We start from the raw sequence: 22,999 nt of genomic DNA, 5'->3' as shown, positions 1-22,999 counted from the left end.
CAATGATGTGCGGACACACAGACAGACATACAGAGTTAGTTTTAAGTATAAAATGCATCAATTATCCCGGAAACGGATCACACGATTTTATAGATTTTACTATGCAAGGATCTTGTGATATGGCCGATATTACGATGGTAAATACATTGTTGTCAAATATTTCCTTTTTCCGGAATAATAATGAACTTTTTCATTTCAAATGGATCCCCCTGTAAATTTTTTGCCGCTTGAAATCCTTTAGAATTACCGAATTTCTCCTATGTAATGTTTTCTATACCTAAATTCCATCATTTTGGAGTTATAGCTACATTTACATTGTCTTACAATAACAACGTTGACGTTTGAATAAGAATAAATTAGTAGATATCGCAAAGTTTTAATTATCGCATGGCTTGTAGTGAGTAAGCGTACAACATTTTGAGCATCCAGTAATCTTCTTCACTGTAATGCGACCTGTAGACGTATAATAATATTGTACAATATTAGGAATTGTGCAATAAAATTGAACGTGTGTAGATGATATTAAAAGATTGCGCAATATATTGTACAAAATCAAAATAGTTACATATTTATCGTGCAATGTGGAACAATATTGTATCGCCTATGGGTAATATTGTACAATGTGGCGTCAGTCTATGTCAAATAGGGGAATCCTCACGATGGCTTCTAAAAATGCCAATAGGCAATTCTTGCTGGATTTGATAAAAGTTTATCTTTCACTCCCGACTTTGTGGGACATAAAGTGTAAAGACTATAGAAACCGGAGGAAAAAGAATGAACAGTACTTCCGGCGATTTCATGTTTTCTTTTCCTTTTTTTGAAGGATTATACTCACGGCGATCAAAACACAACACAGTTCGGTCTCACTCAACATGTTCACCCAAAAGGATTCACAAATGGACTGGCAAAATATTGAACCCAACCTTGCACAACATTTTGCACAACCTTCAATATCATCTACAAATATTGCACAACTCCCAATATTTTACGTCTATAGGCTACCTCAATATTTTTGTGCAGTCTATTGGCGCAAATTTAGTGTACATCTATGAGCCTCATAAATTATTCTACTACTCAAATGTGCACAGATCTTTAACATGAAACGAACAAATAAAGATTATTCAAATTAAAAGCGTTTATTCAATTATAGTCATCTAAATTTAGTATATTAATTTCAGCGGAGGTAATATAAATGTAGCTTAAACTCCGAAATGATGGCATTTAGGTAAAGATAAAAGTACATGAAAACTATTCAGTATTTCTCAAGGATATTAAAAGCCGAAAAATATACTGATTGGTCCATTTAAAATAACAAAGTTCATTACGTAAATCCCATCATAATAGCAGTTAAATCACAAGAACCTTGCACACCAAAATATATAAAACTCGTGCAATCCGTTTTCGATATAAATGAAGCGTTCCTTTCTTAAAACTCACTCTGTATATACTCGAAACCATAGTTGTTCCAGGTGGTCTAAAATGGAATTTGCGAGCAGAAATTCCGAAATCGGAAACCAAATATTTTTCTTATCACAAAAGTGATCATAATGCTTCCCTACCATCGGTAGACACAGAAGAAAAATATTTTGTCTCTTGAGCCTTCATCAGCTGACAGTACTCTGTACGTCTGTACTCTGTCGGAATCATCAAACGGACCGTCAGGTCCTCCGAGTCACATTCTACGAATACTATGGTACTGAAAATCACTATCGCTATGTACGCTCTGAAGCACCTTTTTACGCTTTTCATTAGTCATCGTCTGATAACTTCTTCGAGAGCACCTATGTATAGTACTCCGAGCATGATTCATGATACTTAAACCGCCGACTGGCTTTGTCGGATTACATTACGAATGAAGCTCCCATTTCACAGCTGAAAAGGGTCTTAGTTTCTGTTTATGAACTTTTATTTATTTGTCGCCATGAAATCGAATGACGCATATCAGCGCCGATGACTCAAACGTTGTTTTATGTTTCATTTTATGGAGTTACGATGATTCTGCCGTGAATATTCATGAGGACGAAATTCTTGAATAATTGTATTCATATTCGATGAGTTACAACTGCGGTTAGGTATTGTGTTTATGTCGCGTTTTTATTGCATTGGATATTATTGATTTCTTTCATTGATCGGTCATAAAATTGTTGGCGATTCGGTGGTTGATGATTGATTTGTTTGTTCGAATTCGATATTTACAAAATATGTAGAATGTGTGTCTTATACTGTGTACAGGGTGGGCAAATAAGCGAGGTAAGAGGCTATATCTCAGGATCCACTCATCGTAGAGACTTGCGGTGAAAAATTTTACTACTAAAGTGTACAAGAGAACACACTGGAAATTGTTTTGAAGTTCATACCTCTACCGCTAGGGGGCGTAATAGCTACCGTCAAGTAGAAAAATGAATTTTACTCGAAAATGTTTCATATGAAGTTGAAGAAAAAATATCATCATTGTAATTCTTGGAAAATTCTCTATCAATTTGAATTGTCACTTTTGATTTCACGACATCAAATGAGGGTAGGTGAAAGGGAGAAATCTGAATGATTGAAACGCCTCTAACTTCAGTTTGACTCAACATTTTTGAGCAAATTAGATCTCGTCTGAAAGATAATATCTTGTTGGATCCTCAGAACCATAAAAACGTATAAAGAATATTGAAAATAAATTTTAAATTTATTTTCAATATTGAAAATAAATTTTAAATTTATTTTCAATATTCAGCAGCTCATGACTTTTAAAGTCATGAGCTGCTGAACGCTTACTCATTCATGCGCTAATTGCGCTTTTGGAGATCACATATGCTTTTATGTGGTACTCAAGAGTACAATTGGAGCATGAATAAACAAGTCTTTTAAAATTCCTTGTTTCATATTTTCTTTCTTCGTTTTTTCCATTATCTACTTATTTCTTACTCCACACCAGAGTTAATTCAAAATCGGTATACTGGAATAGTTCAATCAATCGATATGGGCACATATATTCATCTGTCAGTCTACCCTGTTGATTTTAATATAATTCCGTTTTAAACTTCTGAAGCAGAATTCATTCTATTCAATCAGTCAGCCCTCAGCTCTCATCAATTTTACCGAACAGATGAACAATGATTTAAAATTCAAATTGATTCAGTATGAATGAATTGATATGAGATACATCTAAAAGTTAAAATACTTTGAAGTCATTTCCTTCTGTTTATGATTCTCATTTTTATTATCAATCAACTGAAATAGAAGATAGGTACCTATGAATGTATTTGCACGATAAAAAATAAAGAATTATGAACTTGAGCTGGAAATCTTCATCGTATTATAAAAAAGCATAATCAATTTGAAATGTAATATCCGTATGAAACGAATAGTTTCATGAGTTACATTTTCCATGAAAAACTTTTTCAAATATTTTATTTGCTTTTCTAGTATAGCAACACAAAAACGGCACTTACATGATCGATATAACAACAGTAACAGCAGAATTCCATCTGAAGAGAGATTATGTGAAAAACAAAAGAGAAATATTTATGTACTTCGACTATGAAGTGACTATGATTTGACTTCATATTATGCTTGCAACTCTGAAATTACAGACATTATGTCCAATAACACAAACAATATTGTTTTCACTCAAGTTATATTTTTGTGATATTTCCTTAGAGATTTTTTTTAAACTGGTGTTTGATAGAATTCTTGAAATGTCCATATGTTGATTTGTTACAATTCACATACAAATTAGTTATCTGCAATAGCCTAATTTAGACGCTTCGACATCGATATCATGTTGCTGGGGCATCAATTACACTGGAAGATCAGGTCAAAGACCCATTACTGTTGATATTTTGCATGCACGAAATCGAATAATTACTGACATACTGAGCAAAGCGTTGACAATGGTTGGCATTGTAGTGCAGCGGTTGATAGGGACCAAGCATACTATGCTCTATTGTTTCCAGTTCAATTACAGATAATCCCACTTATCGTTGTCTAGTTTCCGTTTTTTTTTTCTAATGACAGTGCGTTACCGTGCGGAATATCAGATTGATTTTATCAGTTCGTTTACTTATCTCTATTGAAGATTAAATGGGCAATATGGTGCTCTACGAGTATAGCAACTGATTGTGGCTCTTCAAAAATAGTTTTTGATTATATCATGTACGCACAGGGAGCATATTCAATTATTTCCTAAAATACACTGGCGAGAAAAAAAACAAGGATTTCACACTGTTTTTTCTACTAGACTCACGTGTTCAAATTGATTCAATAATATTTTCGTCTTCATCTATCTTTCATAAGACTATCAACCAAATACGCATGAAATGTAGACATATGGGCTAAAGAACTTTGATACAAGAAACCATCTAGGAATTGATGCATTGGCATAAACCTTATCTAACTCGTTGTCCTAAGAAAAATGTCGAAATGTGTTGAATCACAATACTTGCTATTGCTATTGGTTGAAAATTATAGCATGAAGGCAATGCAAGTGATGAGTTCATATAGATTAATAATAATAATAATAATAATTTATTGATCCTTCAGGACACTTAACAATGTGTATAGAATAAGTCAAGGAAATATAATTTAATCTACTATTCTATTATTTACAACATATAGGTACTATTCTATTGAGTGATCAACGAATCAGAGAGAAATTCCCTAACAGAATAGAAACATTTTTGCAGCAACAACCCCTTAATTACATTTTTGAATGATTGTTTGTTCAAATATTTCAAATGGGAGGGCAAATGGTTGAACAATCTAATACCCTGATAAAGTGGAGAATGTTGGAGATTATCAGATTCGTTTCTAACAAAACTTCATCGGATTCATTATTTATTTCACTATGGTGGAAATTCATTCGTTTCACTTGAAATAGTGAAAACTAACCCATTCGGAGTGGTTAGATATGATCAGCGCTTTTCAATTATCATTTTTCAATTGGTTAAATGAAGAGTGTGGAAATTTACAAACCAGTCGCCTTAGGATGAAATAATAGGAAATATATTATGAGTAAAAGTCACAAGAAATCCTCGATGCAACAAATTAAATCACGCCTTCGCAAATTGACTTCGAACATGTTCTAACACCTACAAAAAAAACGTTGGTTCAGAACTAGATGTCTATCTCTACTCAAGGCCAATACGATGCCAGACAATAGATTCACACACGATTTTAGGAGTGTAAAGTATTCGTAGAAATTTCCAAGTTAAAATTGACTCCAGCAATTACTGGAATCTTTAAAATTAATAGAAAAACCAATTGGCATGCGATGAATACGTTCTACTCATTTGCATGAAATAAATAAATACCGAATGTACTATTTTGAATAACAAACATAGTATGCAAAACAGGTAGTTACAGAAGACGAGACGTATGAATTTTTCCATCACAAACTATGCACATATCCGTCTACTAGATTAGAATCGCGTCTTATGTAAGTCCGATGTTTATCACTCCATTCTCAAAGCCAAACCACAAAGCTGATGAAAAATATCACACAATAGGCCAGCTGATGAGGGGACAAATTTATTGGTGAGAATAATTTTTGTTTTTGCGATTATTTCAGTTGTTCGCAAAATTTGGAGACATTAACGTAAACTGGGGCTTCTTTGACACTTAGGGGTATGAATGTCAAAGATAGTGAAGATAATGAAGAAAGAGTAATATGCGAAATCTTCCTTCATTTGTGTTCCGTTCCTCTTTTTACGTTGTAAATTTTTCGATAAATAATTCCAAACTTGGTAGACACCTCTAATTTTGTCATGTCCAAAGTAGGTATATAAAATGAAATAATCTAATCATTTTGGTGTCAAACTAGGAAGAGAAAGAAGAAGAAAAAAAGAGTAGGTATTCTTCAAACTATTTTGTTAAAATAGCCCCAGTTTACGGTATATTCTCTGATATAATGACCTACCAAAGTTTTGTCTCGAGAAAAAATTGTAGATATAGCTCTTCTAACAAAATCCCTCAAAACTATAGACTTATAGAAATTAGAAATAATCAGTAAGTACCTATATTCGTTCATTACTTTCGAAAGATTAAAATAATTCCGATTTAACAATATGAAATCATGAATGTCATCCCGTCAGTTGGTAGCATTGTATGTCTCTAGAGACATACTTTCAGGATTGCCAACCTACTAAAAACCTGTGTTTAAAACTTTTTGTGCTCGATCCATGTTGCTAATCTTATCCAAGACAAATGATACAAAATTAATTACCTACCTTTTGGTAGGTACATACTTCCTTAAAGTGAATACTACATTTTTGAGTGAAGATAATAGATAGAGATACGAATAATATCAGGTGTGTGAATAAGTCTTTCCCGTTTTTTGTAAGAGATGGCGCCACCAATACTGTGCGAGTATTTAATGGTTACATATGTCATAATCAAAGCTTATTCATCTGTCAACAATTCCACACTAACACATTAGTTGAAATTTTTTCGCATCATAAATTTTTGAAATCGTGAAAATGTCGAAATTTGAGCCGAGTCGACGTCATTTGCGGGAAGTTTCACTTTATTGGTTCAATTTGAAGAAATCTGCTGCCGAGGCGCATCGGTTGCTTCAGGAAGCTTATGGAGAAGGTTGTGTCGATGATTCAAGTGTTCGCGGATGGTTTCGACGCTTCAAAAGTGGCGATTTCGACGTGGAAGACAAGGAGCGTTCCGGGCGGCCGCAAATCTTTGAAGATCAAGAATTGGCGACTTTGCTTGATTAAGATTCGTGTCAAACGCAAGAAGAACTTGCTGAAGCATTGGGAGTTGACCGAACAACCATTTCCAAGCGTTTGAAAGCCATGGGAATGATCCAAAAGCAAGGAAATTGGGTGCCGTACGAACTGAAGCTGAGAGACGTCGAACGGCGTTTTTTCACTTGCGAACAGCTGCTTCAGCGACATAAAAGAAAGGGTTTTCTGCATCGTATCGTGACTGGCGATGAAAAGTGGATCCGTTACGATAATCAGAAGCGAAGAAAATCATGGGGACTACCCGGCCATGCATCATCATCGACGGCCAAGCCAAATATTCATGGCGCCAAGCTCATGCTCTGTATATGGTGGGACCAGCTAGGTGTGGTTTACTATGAGCTTCTGAAACCGAATGAAAGGATCACAGGCGAGGTCTATCGACGACAATTGATGCGTTTGAGCCGCGCACTGCGAGAAAAACGGCCATAATACTCCGACAGGCACGACAAAGTTATTTTGCAACATGACAATGCTCGCCCACATGTTGCACAGCCGGTGAAAACATACTTAGAAACGCTCAAATGGGAAGTCCTACCCCACCCGCCGTATAGTCCAGACATTGCTCCGTCTGATTACCATCTCTTCAGATCGATGACGCATGGCCTGGCTGACCAGCACTTCCATTCCTACGAGGAAGCCAAAAAATGGGTGGATGACTGGATAGAGGCCAAACCGGTCGAATTTTTTCGCAACGGGATTCGTATGTTGCCAGAAAGATGGGGAAAAGTTGTAGCTAGCGATGGCCAATACTTTCAATAATTCATTTGTAACCATTTTTTCACAATAAAGGCTCAAAATTTGAAAAAAAAACGGGAAAGACTTATTCACACACCGTATCAAATCTAATAAGTATCTATCTAATATACAAATATCATTTTCCATTTAGTTGACAACAATAACTAAATAAAACCTGTGAGTCGACAAGCCTTATTAGGGTGTGTTCTGTCTACATTCGAAACAATGAACTCGAGTTTTCAACATAATAGTCTCGTGTTATTATGCATTTGAGATTGTAGATAATCATTCAACACGAATCGTCGTTCTGGAAATTATCTAAAAAATAGAAATTATTTTCAATTATTTTTTTGTTCGAAATATTTTAATGAATGAAAACAAAGATTTATTTAAGACTCATTTTGGTATTTATTATTTCCAATAAAACCTTCGAATAGATGTTTAAAACTTTTCCGACGATTTATGTCTAAAAATATTTCCTATGTTGAAAATTCGATCCATTCATAATATTAAAGAATTCTCATTCAATTTCAAAGAATGGTTGAATATTTTTCATGAGTGATTTCAAAGATTCATAATTGAAAATAATACACCAAAATGTAAAATGAAAAACTCGTTTAAGTTTGAAATTTTTCAGAATTAGCAATAATTGATATTATTAAAAGAGACTGGTAAGCTCCTTATTTTGTTGGTATTATCAATTCAATTCACCAGAAATTCGGTCTTATAACTAAAGATTTTGGCAGAAGTTTTCTTCCAAGTTCATATCAGTTTATCTGATATAATTTAGTAGACGGAAAGTTTGTAAAACCTCAAGAACCTCCTCTAGGGATCTGCCAGTATCGAACCAACAAGTTTAGACCTGTGAAGCTTCAGATCTACTATGTAAACTGAAAGATAATTATTATTCGACAATTTCCGTTTTGGTTTCAGTAGATACAACACATAAATTTCTATCTTATAGATAAGAACCCAGATGTGTTTCTTTGTATTTTTATATTTACCTATGTCTATAAATATGACGTTATCTTGAAATTCAAAAAAATTGTTGTAGATAAATTAAAAATGCGATTTATTTTCATTATTCTTCTGATTTCAACACATAAAAAGGTGCAGGAAAATATGAACCGAAATAGTCAAAATAAACTCGACCCGCAGACTATACTTTATCCTGCTGAAGTTTCCTGCGGTCGAAAATTACAGATTGACTATTTTCAATTATCTCTTCGAATATCTAACCAGGAGATAATTAACTGGTTCAACCTCAATACATTCAAAATTTATTTTTAGTCATTAGGAAAATATGGATTGATTTTTCCTTAATTTTAGTTGACTGGGAAAATTGGAACCACAAAATGTATTTTCTACCAAAGGAAAAACATAAAGGAATTTTTCATAATGATTGAAAATTTATGTGAGTGAATTATTGCGGGTGATATTTCAACATTAGTTTCATGTGTATAACATGAACGGCGTTTGCTTTTATTGGTACTTTAAAAAAAATGCATCAAATTTTTGAAAAATCACAGAAAAATATGGATGGGTAGATCACAAATTGTTTATTTTATTTCAAATTATAATTTCTCACCTTTTTCATGATCTCTTTGTAAGATGGACAATACTCGACACGTACTTTTCATGCAACATAGAAACATTCATAAAAAAATTATTGGCAGTGAATAAATTTGTAGAATCAAAATAGTTAACCTGAAAAATATAAATGCTATTCAGTGTTTGGGAAACCGTATGAACTCCTCGAGATCTTGTAGAGATTTTTATTATTATTCATATACAGGGTGAGTTTTCGACTTGTACATATATTTCAACCGAAGATTCCTGAGGTGAAAGGAAACACTTTTTTCCTTCACCATTTTTTTCCGATTCTGCTCGGTTGAAAAGATACAGGCTGTTGAAAATCTATAAAAAAATGTGATTTATAGTTATATCTTGCAAATGGAATGTAACCAGAGGAAATAATTTTCGGATTATAGTGTTTTATTGATGCGATGAATCTTTTCCGAACATAATATTCAATAAGAGTTCGTTCAACTCCAAAATGCCTGTTATACCGAGTGGGAAAAAAAGTCGAATCGGAAACAATAGTAAAGTAAAAAAAGTGTTTTTTGTGACCTCAGGAATTTTCGGTTGAAATATATGTACAAATCAAAGACTTTCCCTGTATATTATTCATATGGTCTGAATATTGGTAACTACTCGATTATGTCAAATCTCTTCTGTTGTGTTTATCGGAAATGAGTCGTAATTATTCAGCTTGGACACTTTTTGGTTCATGTCGAAGACATCATCGGAATAATAATCATTCTTTTCCTTATCGGGACCAGCTTACCTTGAACTGCGAAGGAGTTCACTTCAGCTTTTACGAGAAGATACGTGTACGCCTTTTTTGGAATTGACATAAGTGCTTGGTATACCCTATCCAGAAAATAAAATTTGATGTTTGGTCTCAGCTTACTTTGCTTAATGCTGAATCAGGAAATAAAGAGTTACATATTTACTTTCACCAGTTTACAAACTGAATTTTTATTTTTATGAGGAATGGTTTTCTATCAATTTTATTTCTTTATTAGATCGAAATCTCATCGGAAATCTACATCGATTAAATTTTATACATTGAATAATTAGCATTATGGTTTCTGATAAAACTTATCAAAGGTAAACTAACTAATTTCACCATCAACTAACAGACACAAATTCTTAGAGAACATAGAATCAAATAATGTTATCACAAAAAATTTTGATGACAAAATAATCAATTCTTTAAGATTTATCAAATTAAAAAGAAAAAGATCTATCCAAAACAACACAATTATTTATGTTCTGAAGATTGATCTTATCTTAAATGCTTGTTCTTTTCGTTGTTTTTTATCCTGACTCTACTGGTATCAATAATTTTGAGTAGAAATAATCAATTGTATTCTGTACTCCAACTCCTGATCTCACCGTATATCGAATTTAAAAATTACCTTGTATCTCTTTTGAAAATCCAAATATACAACCAATTTCTACCATTTTCTTATCTCTGGATTCATAGAAAACATATATCAGTTCTGAGTGAAATATGCATATCACCTCTTGGTTAGGTCTGAAAATGTTAGGCTATCAAGATGGTGGCTTGGATATGCTGATACCGAAAAATTATATGAAAGATGGAAGTAATCATTTCAACGAATGTTGATTAGATAATTTCACTATTTGTTGACTTCATGAGAAACATGCATTTCTGGAAATTAGATATATTTCTTTAAAAAAAATGTTCATTTGAAAATAGGCGGTAACGAACAACCTGTATACGATAACCTCACTTCGAAAACAACCAGAAATCAATAAGGAACTATGAAAGCGATGAACTCATTCTAGAAATAAAATTTTCCTTCATTTTCATTAATATCAAGATCGAATGAATCGGGTTATCGATTTCAATATAAAAATTGCCGCATCGATTGATAAATTTCACCACCTTATTTTTAACTTCCGAAACTTTTCAGATAATGAAACCAGTATCTTATAATACAAATCCCATTTACGACGAGACTATTATCGCAAAATTATTCAAATCAGTTACTAGCAAGAGTTCGAAAACTACAATTGATTTAGTGGTAATTCAATGCGAATCATGATTCAACTGTGAGATTGAGCAGATGCAATATAGATCAAGAGTAAGTCTATACTTCGATATAATTTTCGATATGATAAAAATCGAAAGTATACCTTAGACTTAGATCGATCTGAACCTCACATTTCATAGTGAAGTGAAATAAAGAGCTTTTGAGCCCTATAATTCATTCATACGCCAATTGTGTGCTCTTGGAGACCTCTGAAGTGTATATAGGTATATGTTTCTGGGCGCTAAAAAGCTCTTGAATTCATGTGAGTACCTACTTTACTTGATTTTTCATCGAACTATACTTATTCTTCAATGTACCTACTATCATCCCCAGAAAGCTCTGTACACATTTTTGACTCACCCTGTCTATATGGTCTCCACCATAGCAAAAAACTACTCTTTCTTTCCTTAGAAATTGCTATAATGAAATTTGACGTGAGCGACATAGAAAACGATGTGGTTTCAAGTGCATTACTGGCGAGCTCTATAAAATCTATAAAAGATAGTTCCTTCAAAAGTTACCTGTTTGATCTTAAACATTTCCAAGAGTGAAAGTGCCCTATTAACTAGATATCTTTAAAGCAATCAAATGATTTGTTGTTGTTTTTTCGATGTCACGATGATTTTATAACACTAAATTAATAAACTATTGAATTACAAAAGTGTCATATAAAATTCGAATCGATCAAATCTTCAGAGTAATATATACGTGATAAGATTTTCCACTCAATTCGCGAGTTTCTCCACAAAGAACGCACTTCTTATGTCCCATAGTGAATCAACGTTTCTTATTAACTCAAAATTTATTGATACAAAGACCTAAATATATCAGTAATTAAGGAAACAAATTTCAAGCGCGCCAAACGATGTGAAACATACGATGACACTAGGAGAGCAAAAGTTGCTAAACCTTGGATTTCAGCAGGTAGATACAGAAAATAATAAATATTTCTACTAAATTCAACAATTAGGAAAAATATCGGATTCCAAATATTCAAATTCGCATATTAAATCGGGAATCACTCAAATGAATATATTTCATTCAGTATAATATACATTCATAATGATATAGCTAAATTGTGGGTTTGAAAATATATCACAATCCGACAACGTAAACTAACCATCTTGGGAACATGTAAAAATCGCGTATACTTCCTCTATCTATGTTTATTTCTCTATGAGCAATTCCAATGCTCGACCATAACCATAGAGTCATCTCTCGAATTGAATACAGCGTTGAGAAATAGACATCTATGTACATTTCCAGATGCCCGAATTCTCAAGATGTCTTTACACTGTCCGGCAGAATTCTTTCTATTAGTTTCTTTGAGTCCTACGTCGCATCCAGTCCCAGTAATCTATTTACGTGAAATGAAGCATAAAAGGAAAACGACAGGAAAATTTCAAGGGGTGAAGGTCATCTATGAGCAAAAAGGCATCGTCTTGCTTCGTTGTGTTGCTGTGGAAACCACCCGGAGAGTAGAAGCTGCCCTGGATGTCAGATATTGGGATGGCGCAATTTTGCAGCTTCAAATTTCTCTCGCATGTTATCATTGCGTTGATATTGATTGAATTTCGAAATTCTCAAGTTACCGAAGGTTTGTTTGAATGCTGAACTTTAGCTTTACTTTGGCAGATACGATTGAAGTTCCAGAATCCTTCCAAAAATATTCTTATGAGGGAAATTTGTCTGAATTCGAACTGAGGAACCAAGGGTTGGAAGTTGAATACAGTTGCATTTAGAAAGTGACCAAAATTGGCTAAAACACAGTTAGAAGCTCAGAGATTGAATATTTTTTTAAATTACCACAAAAATAAATTTATTCTTTTTTTTCCTTTCTTCTCTTTTATAATTTTTTTCAACCCGATTTAAACTACTAAATTTAATTCTGTGATCTCCAGGGAAGCAATAGACATATTAATAACAAGTGCTTTCCCGGGATGTTTTAAATAATTTTCATATTTATATACCCAGTTATCATTGCACTGTAACCAAGGGAAGCAGTAACATTAATAAATGAATAATGAAAAGCTCAAGTTTTTTGTTCTCGGTTAATAACAACAAATTTTTACATTGAAATAACACGATCGCCAATTAGTGGATGTTTTGTAAAATAACAAATTTGTCATCAAATTGAATACTTTTTGTTGAAATTTGAACCCAAACTCTGGAATAAGGTATAACACATGTGTCGGATTTTTTTTCTACATACACATTGAGCAGCTCTTTCATGCCAGGTGTCAATTTTCTATCTAGTACGGAAGTGATTTATAATTTTGATGACTCAGTAAACACACAAAATTGGCAAATTTTGCTAATCCTTCCTATTAGTATCTATTAAGTAGAAACTTCAGGTTAAATTGCAGGCTAGCTTGAGTATTAGGTAGGATAAGAAGGTATTCACTGATTTAACAGTCTTAAAATCAACAGAACTGATGTAATCAGGGTAGAAAAATACAGTTATTAAGTCTGAAACAGTATAGTGTATTCTGGTTAGGGATAAGGTTTTGACAAGTAAAATAAATCGCTTGATATTCACCTAACTCACACTTCATGTTCAGACGCTGCCTTTATAGAAGAATAGTTACCTATGTTCCTCAAAACTTTTTTCGGAAACGTAAGCACATTTCAAAAAACAAGATAATTGATGATCAGTAGATGATAGTTTAATATTATTCTTCATTTAGTTCTCCTTCTTATGAAGATTGGTTACCACCACGGAAAATTCCTCCCTTTTAGGAGGTGTGAATCAATGTTTGGATATTCCTCCCTTTTCATTCTCTTATTAACTTCATCCAAGAGTGTTGTTTTCTTTCTAGTCCTCGTGCCAAATTCGGACTATAAGGAGGCTGTATAAGAACTTCCCAACTAAGCTCCCGGAGCTTCTGGAAAGTCACTATCGATGTGTGTGGCCAGACGTTGTCCTGGTGGTACACAATGCCTCTCCTATTGGGCAAAGCTGACTGCTTCTAGACGATTGCTTCCTTCAGATGGTCAAATCGTTTCACAGTACAGTTCTGTGTTGACAGTTGTGCCGTGAGGGAGCAGTTCATAGTTGACAATTTCCTTGCCAATCCAACCAAACACAGAGCAAAACCTTCCTGACCGTCAATCCTAGTTTGGCCACCATTTCCACCGGCTCACTGCATTTCAATCACGACCGTTTTCGCTTGACGCAGTCGTAAGTGATACACTTTTCAACCGCCTCAAAAATGGGTCGATTTTGTTGCGAGTCAGCATTGATTCGCAGATGAAATTTTTTTGTGTCACATCGAGCTTCTTCTTGATTTCAGCATGATGCAATTGGTTCTAAACGGTTTTTTGTGTAATCTTTAGCTCTTGCACAATCGAAACATAACGGTTGGACTCGATATCGTTCATGATTTTATAGACGTTTTCGACAATTGGCCTTCCAGTACGTGGTGCATCTTTGACATCGAAATTGCACGTAATTGGCTGTCACAGTATCAGGATTCAGGACAATAAACAGTATACACTAATTGCATTTCTCCTTTATCGAAGAACAAATGTCAAATATAGCGCATATTTTCTTCGCTAGAGTCCATCTTTGACGTGCGCTCAAACTAAACTGAGCCAACTAATCACAAAACCTTCGAGAAAGTTTTTGCAGTACGAAATCTCATTCGTTAACGCCATCTAGTGGAACCCAATCGGACTTATACAATGCGAGATATGGATTTTTTTTACTACGCCTAAGATTGATAAGATAGGAGAAACGGAAAAATGACATAATAATAGAATTTTTTCTCCAATTATCTGGACGGGACGTCTAAACTGAAATTTATCACTTCATCCATCGGAATATAACTCCTATGTTAGGTTTTCTATCGACATGAAGCTGAAATCAAATAAAGACCGGAATCTGTCGGACCATCTCATAAGAGTGGAACAACACAAGGACACATATTTCTACGGTTGTCACAAAAACCTGTCGCGTACTCGTGTTTGTTTCACACTAGGGACACATGAGTGTGTAAACTTCTTGAGCAAACCTGACGGTTCGAACAACGTGACCTTGCTAGGTCACTGTTGTCATTATTTACGACTCTCTTGTATAACACAATGGCATTAACTGTTTTAGAGCTCCGCAGTCATTTTTATGTCATTTCTTCTTGGAAGAGATTTACGAGAATGTAATCTGGTAAAATGGCTATTGTATTGCCTTACGTATAAAGTGAAATATTATATTTTACAGAACGATAATAATGGTAGATATATTTGGTTACCTAAAGCAGATACGGCTGAACTGAAATTAACTGTGGATAAAAATGAATCATGGAAATTATAGTGTGTGTTCGGAGAAGTCGATAAATGATAAGACGTCAAAGTTGGATATTAATGGGCTGCATTACGCCAGAAAATATATGATTCGATATTATTATCACCTGGAATACGATTGGATAATGGCTGATTTTTTGGGTTTATCTTTCTCCACTGTGTGCAACTGAATGATGATGCAACAACTTACCGATGGCGTATAAAAAATACTGCATATTTCACACAATGGTCCATTATATTCTCATATCGAACAAAATGTCACAATCAATTAGAGAAAATCAAAATAACGGATTTTTTTTTTGAGGTTATTGTTTGAATACCTAAGTCATTTCCATTATCGGTTTTAGTTTAGTTTTGTATTCACCACAAAATTCGAATTCTATGATGGGTAGATTAAAATTTTGTGGAAATCTCAATCCAATGAAGAAAATTGAATAAATGAGTTTCTTTTATTTGGAGTATTGTTTTCAGTTTTAGTTCTAGTCAATGAATTGAACGGTCGATTACAATAAAAACTTATACGATGATGACAAACATAAACAGTATTCTACATCGCCAAGTTATGTCCTTATGTTTTCTCAATTATATGAAATGATGTGGGGTTTTATTCCAAAGTCCATACATTTTTGGGAGATTTTGAACCAGTGGCGGCGCTAGAGGGGGCCAGGAAACCCCCTCCTCAATTTTTGCTGGCTTACTCTGGGATATCGCATGAGTAAAACAATACAACATGAAGTCGTCGAAAACTAGATCTAGAAATCTTGCCCCCACTTTAAAAAGCCTGGCCCCCCCTATCTTCGAAAGGTTGCGTCGGCAATGTTTGAACAGTATTTCACGAAAGGTTTACAAATTTTTATTTTTGGAAATGATTCTCTTCAACAGTCATTAATCAAGAGCCGAAATGAAATGTTATTCCAGCTATAAACTCAAAAAAATGTAACTTCAAATACCGTCGTAATCAACTGGTAGTAACTATATTTAAATATGGTTGAAGGTTTCTGCGAAATTATTCAGCGAATCCGGTTATCTTCGAGTAAGTCATTTATTCAGAAAACTAATTTGCTGATTACGAAACAATTCATTGTCAGTTCACTGAAATAATTCACTCAAAATACTATATGGATTCTATGTAAGAGTGTTGAAATGATTTTAATGATATACAGGGTGAATGGTGATGTAAGGGACGATGGTTCAGGGAAGAAAGAGAATATATCTCCTTGGGATATTGGTTTCCGAGGACACAGCAAAAATAGTGAAATTGTAATCTACTGTATTTTCGATAATTTGAAAAGTATTTTGTTGATATTTAACATAATGATTATGATGCATTTTCTATGTCAGTTTACTGGAAAAATATTTAAAAATTCCAGGTTGAGAAATTTGAATTTACTTATTAGGTGAATAATTTTTGTTATATGTGATAGATAAAGAATAGTTATTTATCAGGAAGAGACAAAATTTTTACGATATTTATGGCATATCAAAAGCAAAATATTACTTTTTAATATTCGCTCAATGAAATTCAATTTAATTTCGTCCTTCAAGAAATATTGAAGGTTTTGATCTAATTCTTCATGATTATACCGATGTCAAAAAAAAATCATTATAATTTACACATAGAGTTGAACCGGAAAATTCACCTGAGATTTTGAAATGAGTCAGACACTTTGATGCATCAAAATAATTAGCGGAATGTTGAAGTATTTTGCTTTGAATATGTCATGAATATTGAACAGAATTTGCGACAATCTGATAAAAAAGTTTCTTCAACTTATTTTTCTTCGCTCTTTTTGAATTTCTATTCGAAATTTTTGTATCAAATATAGCAAGGCCAGTACTCAAAAAATTCACCTTGCACGTAACATAATTTTTTTTTGTGAGTTTTCTAATGACCTGACCGAGCACGTTCTGTGTTAGGAATTTTTGATGAAATAACTTAGTTGTCATACGTTCGTTCGGTAGGCACCGAAGATTTGAATTATTTGTTTAATTTTTGAATTTGAAAGATTTTATGAGATTCAACCCATAATACTAAATTCTAAATATTTTATTCTTGACTTTTTCAATTATTAGGTTTAAGCAATAACAAATTTTGTAATAGGGTAACTATTTAATGTACACAAATAGATTCCCTGTACTCAAAAGTACACATTAGTCGTTTCCTAGTGAACGAATCCATAAAAACTGAGTAAATAAGTTTGTTAGCTCTAGATAAAACTATCGAGTTAAATTAAATTATTTGGTATTGAAAGTCAAATTGTCTGTCGAAACAACTTCCTAGTACTTAATGGTTTCGATTCACACATCAACTAATTCATTATCTATTCCACATATTGAATCACTCGTATTGAAACAAAGTTCACAAGATATTTTTATAAACATCTGCGGTTGATATGACGCGATTCTACCTTTACCTTGAAATTGCTTTATACGTATGAATGGAGAGAATGATTCGATCAAGATTACATTAATGAAAAGATAGTGACCTGTTCTCACTTCAGATTATACCTAGAACTAACTACATCATCATTATTCAATGGATTTCACTCCCAGAAAAAAAATAATGCCCTTGCAAATATATTTGATATTCGGAAAAGCATGCAATCAGAGTTTTTCACAATTATTCATCTACAAATTTATGCTTGACATATAAATTGAAATTTTCAAACCTTGCAGTTTTCCTTAAGAGGGAACTCACCACGTGACATTCTCGTGATCTGTCAATAATTGCCCAGATGAGGATGGTGTTGCCAGAAAAATTGAAAGATCAGTAGAAGTTAGGAATATTACAATAGTTCCAACTTTTTTCAAGTGCTTTACGAGTCTTTTTATGAATGTTTACAAAATTAGAGTTTTGCCCCTTTCGTAAGGATTTTTGTAGGATTTTTTCAACGAATATTTCTGAAATACATCATTGCTTTTGTATTATCATCAATTTTTTCACCAAAAACGAAAAGTTACCGAAATTATTAGTATCTTTTCATTCGCAAATTGAAAATATTAAAATACTACAATAAAGATTATTGTTAAAAAAATTATGTGAAAACTCCATAAACATCAGTTAAACGTAAGAAAAAATATGCCTTATTTTCTTTTGAACTAAGCAGTCACGTGGTGGTGTTGCTTCTTAAGAAAGATGAATAATTCTAATAGATCGTATTCAGATTTTGACTGTCCCAAAAAGAAAATTGAAATAACGTAAAGTAGTGGGTATTTTTAATCAGATGTATTATTTTCAAAGAGTAAATTTGTATAATGAGTAATGAACAAGAATCAAAACGACAAACAATCAAACATACACATAATATATGAGGCATATTATTTATTGGTGAATAATGGTTTAACATATTAGGTTACTTCTTCCAGAATTGAAAAATTGTCTGAATGCCGTGAAATTAATTAAATATATTATTTATTTTCAATAATTTTACGATTATGAAAATTATCTTTGAATTTTTGTTCTAGATACAGAAGAAGCTGAACTCTACAAGTATTCAATAAGGTTAGTTGATATTTCATTGCACACATTGAGTTTCATTTTCGAAAATAATGAACTCTATGCATTTTTTATTTGAATTGGAAATGAAAATAGTTTGTCTTTGGTGCTACAGGTACAATGTAGGTAATCGAAAATTTCAGTTAGATTTCAAAACGTAAAAATGCGGTGCTAAACCTCGATTTGAACAATACTGTAAATACAGTAAATTTTAATAGTAAAATTTACTGAATAAGAATGAACACCTAAGATAAAGAAAATTGAAATTTCAAGAATTCTCGTCGTTGTCAATTTAGTCAGACCGAGCACAGTTTCAGAGTCATCATGTTAAGTTCTAATTTTACGAGTCTCATATTCTGTTGCTTGAAGCATCTTGAGAATATTGCCATTTTAAAACGTAGAAATAGAATACTTTGAAGTGAGGCTCCACCAGCGATGCTGCAGACTTATTAGTGAAACAATAAAAGCATTCGTAATGGGTGCTATCCATTAAGTTGCTACATTATATAGGACTTCCCCGTATATGACGTCACTAAACAGGGGTTTTAACATGAACTTACAACCTGACCAAACAGGTTTCAAGACGGATATAGTATGGTTAGATTGATTTAGAGGACTTGACTGTTTCTGAGGTTTCACGATTAGATTGTATGGGATAATAATATGGCACAATAGACTTTGAATTTGATTCAATACTGCGAAAAATAGGAACTTCAAGATTTATTACCAAGTATTTCTTATATAATTACCTATATATACTCACCTCGTTCATCTTGAACCTGATTTCATCAATTATGGAAGATTTATTTTCATTGAAAAACTTTTATATATTCGTTTAATTCCCAATTTGAGGAAAATATAATATAGGAGATGAATAACTGCTCAAATTCATTAGGTATCAGGTGATGATATCAGGTAGAAACATTAAATTTTCGATATCTGTGAAATATTTTTAACATTCTAACAAAAATATTATTTCATATAAACCAGTCAAACTGTACAGGGTGGGCAAATAAGCGAGGTAAGCGGCTATAACTCAGGATCCACTCATCGTAGAGACTTGCGGTAAAAATTTTTACCTCTAAAGTGTACAAGAAAACACACTGGAAATAGTTTTGAAGTTCATACCTCTACAGCTAGGGGGCGTAATAACTATCGTCGAGTAGAAAAATGAATTTTACTCGAAAATATTTCATATAAAGTTGAAGAAAAATATCATCACTGTAATCCTTGGAAAATTCTCTATCTTTCTGAATTGTCACTTTCGATTTTACGACATCAAATAAGGGTAAAGGAAAGGGATCAATCTGTCTGATTGAAATGCCTGTAACTTCAGTTTGGCCCAACATTTTTGAGCAAATTAGATCTCGTCTGAGAGATAATATCTTGTTGATTGATGACAAAATATACTCATGATAAATTTTTTTTTGTGCTTTCGATGGGGGACGCTAAGTCAGAAGTTCATTGTTTTGTTCATTTTACTCCGAAATTTCAAATGTAATGATAGGATTTTCTCAACAGAAACAGAAAATCCATCAAATTTGCATGAAAAAACTTAAAGGTCGCAAAGCGATAGTTTCAGACGTTCTGGAGTTATGGCCGAAAGAAGATATTTTTCAACTGATCCACTGAAAAACCAAATTGTGTCTTCAATAGGTTCTGACAGAAACAGAAATTCCATCAGATTTGTATGAAAAAACCACAAGATCGCCAAGCGATAGCTTCAGGCGTTCTGGAGTTATGGCCGAAAGAAGGCACAATTTGGTTTTTCAGTGCATCAGTTGAATAATATCTTTTTTCGGCCATAACTCCAGAACGCCTGAAACTATCGCTTTGCGACCTTCAAGTTTTTTCATGAAAATTTGATGGAACTTCTATTTCTGTTAAGAAAATCCTATCATTACATTTGAAATTTCGGAGTAAAATGAACAAAACAATGAAGTTCTGACTTAGCGCCCCCTAGCAGCAAAAACAAATTTATCATGAGTATAGTTTGTCCTCAATCAACAAGATATTATCTCTCAGACGAGATCTAATTTGCTCAAAAATGTTGAGCCAAATTGAAGTTACAGGCATTTCAATCAGACAGATTTATCCCTTTCTTTACCCTTATTTGATGTCGTAAAATCGAAAGTAACAAATCAAAAAGATAGAGAATTTTCCAAGGATTACAGTGATGATATTTTTTCTTCAACTTTATATGAAACATTTTTGAGTAAAATTCATTTTTCTACTCGACGAAAGCTATTACGCCCCCTAGCTGTAGAGGTATGATCTTCAAAACAATTTCCAGTGTGTTTTCTTGTACACTTTAGAGGTAAAAATGTTTACCGCAAGTCCCTACGATGAGTGGATCCTGACTCCTGAGATATAGCCGCTTACCTCGCTTATTTGCCCACCCTGTACATTTTTTCGCCGAGCGTTCAAAAACAGAGAATCCATTTCTCGATGAGAGCGCTGTAGGAATAAGATTTCATCACGTTTGAAAATCTTGTGTTATGTCTCATCGGTTTAATGCCACTTCCCTTCTTTCATTATATTATACCTTCGGTCCTTCAACATAATTGATCGATTGTGTGCTCCTTTTTTGTGGTCGACCCCTTTCTCTTCTATTAACGAACACTATACATCTCATCACGAAACGTAGCTTCGTAAACTTTGATAATTATAATCAATGGAAACACCCGCCAAGTGCTGTTCATTCTCAATTAAAATACTGCAGTTGATAAATTGGCCAGCTTGGTGACTTGATCAATCGCCTTTAAATTTCTTTAATAGGGTCACCTCGAATGATACTTCTTGTCGTTGTAGACATCAAAATAATATCACAAAGTGAAAGATGCGAATATTATACAAATTCCTTTTAATGATTTTCACACATAGTTCAACATTCAGAGAAAAAAAACCTTTTTAGAATTCGATATCAAAGGATGATTCAAATCTATTTCAGCAAATTGCATTTTATTATTTTAGATAGATAACATTTGGTTATGTTTATTGAAAACGAAGCATTTGCAAATTTGTTCAGTCTCTGAAATATGACATAAGGTACAATGTCCTCTTCCCACAATTTACCATTAGAGCTAACAATATTAAAGAAACTTGTAAAAACAAGTAATTATCGTATTGAAATAATTTCTTAATGAAATTTAGCATGAACTTGCAAACCGTTATTCTATGTATAATGAAAGTAGATTTCTGGTTAATCGAATCTCTGATTTTCAAAGTCATCATGGAAGAAATTTTGCATATATTCTTGCTTCAATATACTCTATTCAATATTCTGAACACAAATCTGTTGTTTGATTATTAAAAATCCACCAGTACTCAAAATGGCGTTATTCTATTTTTACTTTTTCATCTTTTATATCAATTGAAATTAAGTTTAAAAGTATGTATTTCTTGGTAGTACTCAAATATGGCGTTATTCTATTTTTACTTTTCCATCTTTTATATCAATTGAAATTAACTTTAAAAGTATGTATTTCTTGGTAAAATGTCAATTATTTTTTATTGAACTTGGTCAACAATTGAGATCAAGATTGCTTAGAGATGATCTCTTCAAAGTTTAAGCTTGTTTTGATGAATTTTTACTTCCTTATCCATTGTTTGCCAAGTCCGAAAATATAATTTCTCAACTCAGTATCCATTGACAATGAATACAGAACTTCAAAAATAGATATTCGGATTTTAAATTTATTGAAATCAAAATTGATTAATGAGGCAGCATTGATTAATATGGTAATATTCTGGGTAGGTGTCAGTAAAATTATGAATTTTGATCATTGGCCAAAATGTTCCAATATTTCTGCTTTTGCCAAAAGGTTTTTGTGCTCGCTTCCTGTCCCTATCAAAATAAAAATGTAAAAGATTATTTCGGATATAATAAAGAGCAAAAATCGAAACAGTTCCTTAATAAAAAAGTTGCCTCACTTTTGCATGCTGAAGAAAGATTGAAAGAAGGGGGAAGATTGTTCAACTATATTCAAATTCCATTATTTCCTTTTGTTTGAAATGAAATTTCAAATCACTTGTTTCATTCTGGAGCCTGTATCAACGAACAAAGAACTATGCGCCCCTATTACATTATGTATACAGGT

The 22,999-nt window shown here is 33.1% G+C and overlaps 1 protein-coding gene across 1 annotated transcript in view; it reads left to right on the top strand.

Annotated features, from left to right (window-relative positions):
• The window catches only part of LOC123673863 (rho GTPase-activating protein gacJ), a 143,055-nt gene that overhangs the window by 11,945 nt on the left and 108,111 nt on the right, over positions 1–22,999 (top strand). The window contains exon 2 of the mRNA XM_045608584.1: positions 18,869–18,905. The gene's annotated coding sequence lies outside the window, so the exon portion shown is untranslated. The remainder of the gene's footprint in view (positions 1–18,868; positions 18,906–22,999) is intronic.

The sequence above is a fragment of the Harmonia axyridis genome, chromosome 2 (assembly GCF_914767665.1).
Source record: "Harmonia axyridis chromosome 2, icHarAxyr1.1, whole genome shotgun sequence".
Lineage (NCBI taxonomy): Eukaryota > Metazoa > Arthropoda > Insecta > Coleoptera > Coccinellidae > Harmonia > Harmonia axyridis.
The sequence above is the reverse complement of the archived record's forward strand: the minus strand, read 5'-3'. Positions and strand labels throughout refer to the sequence as shown.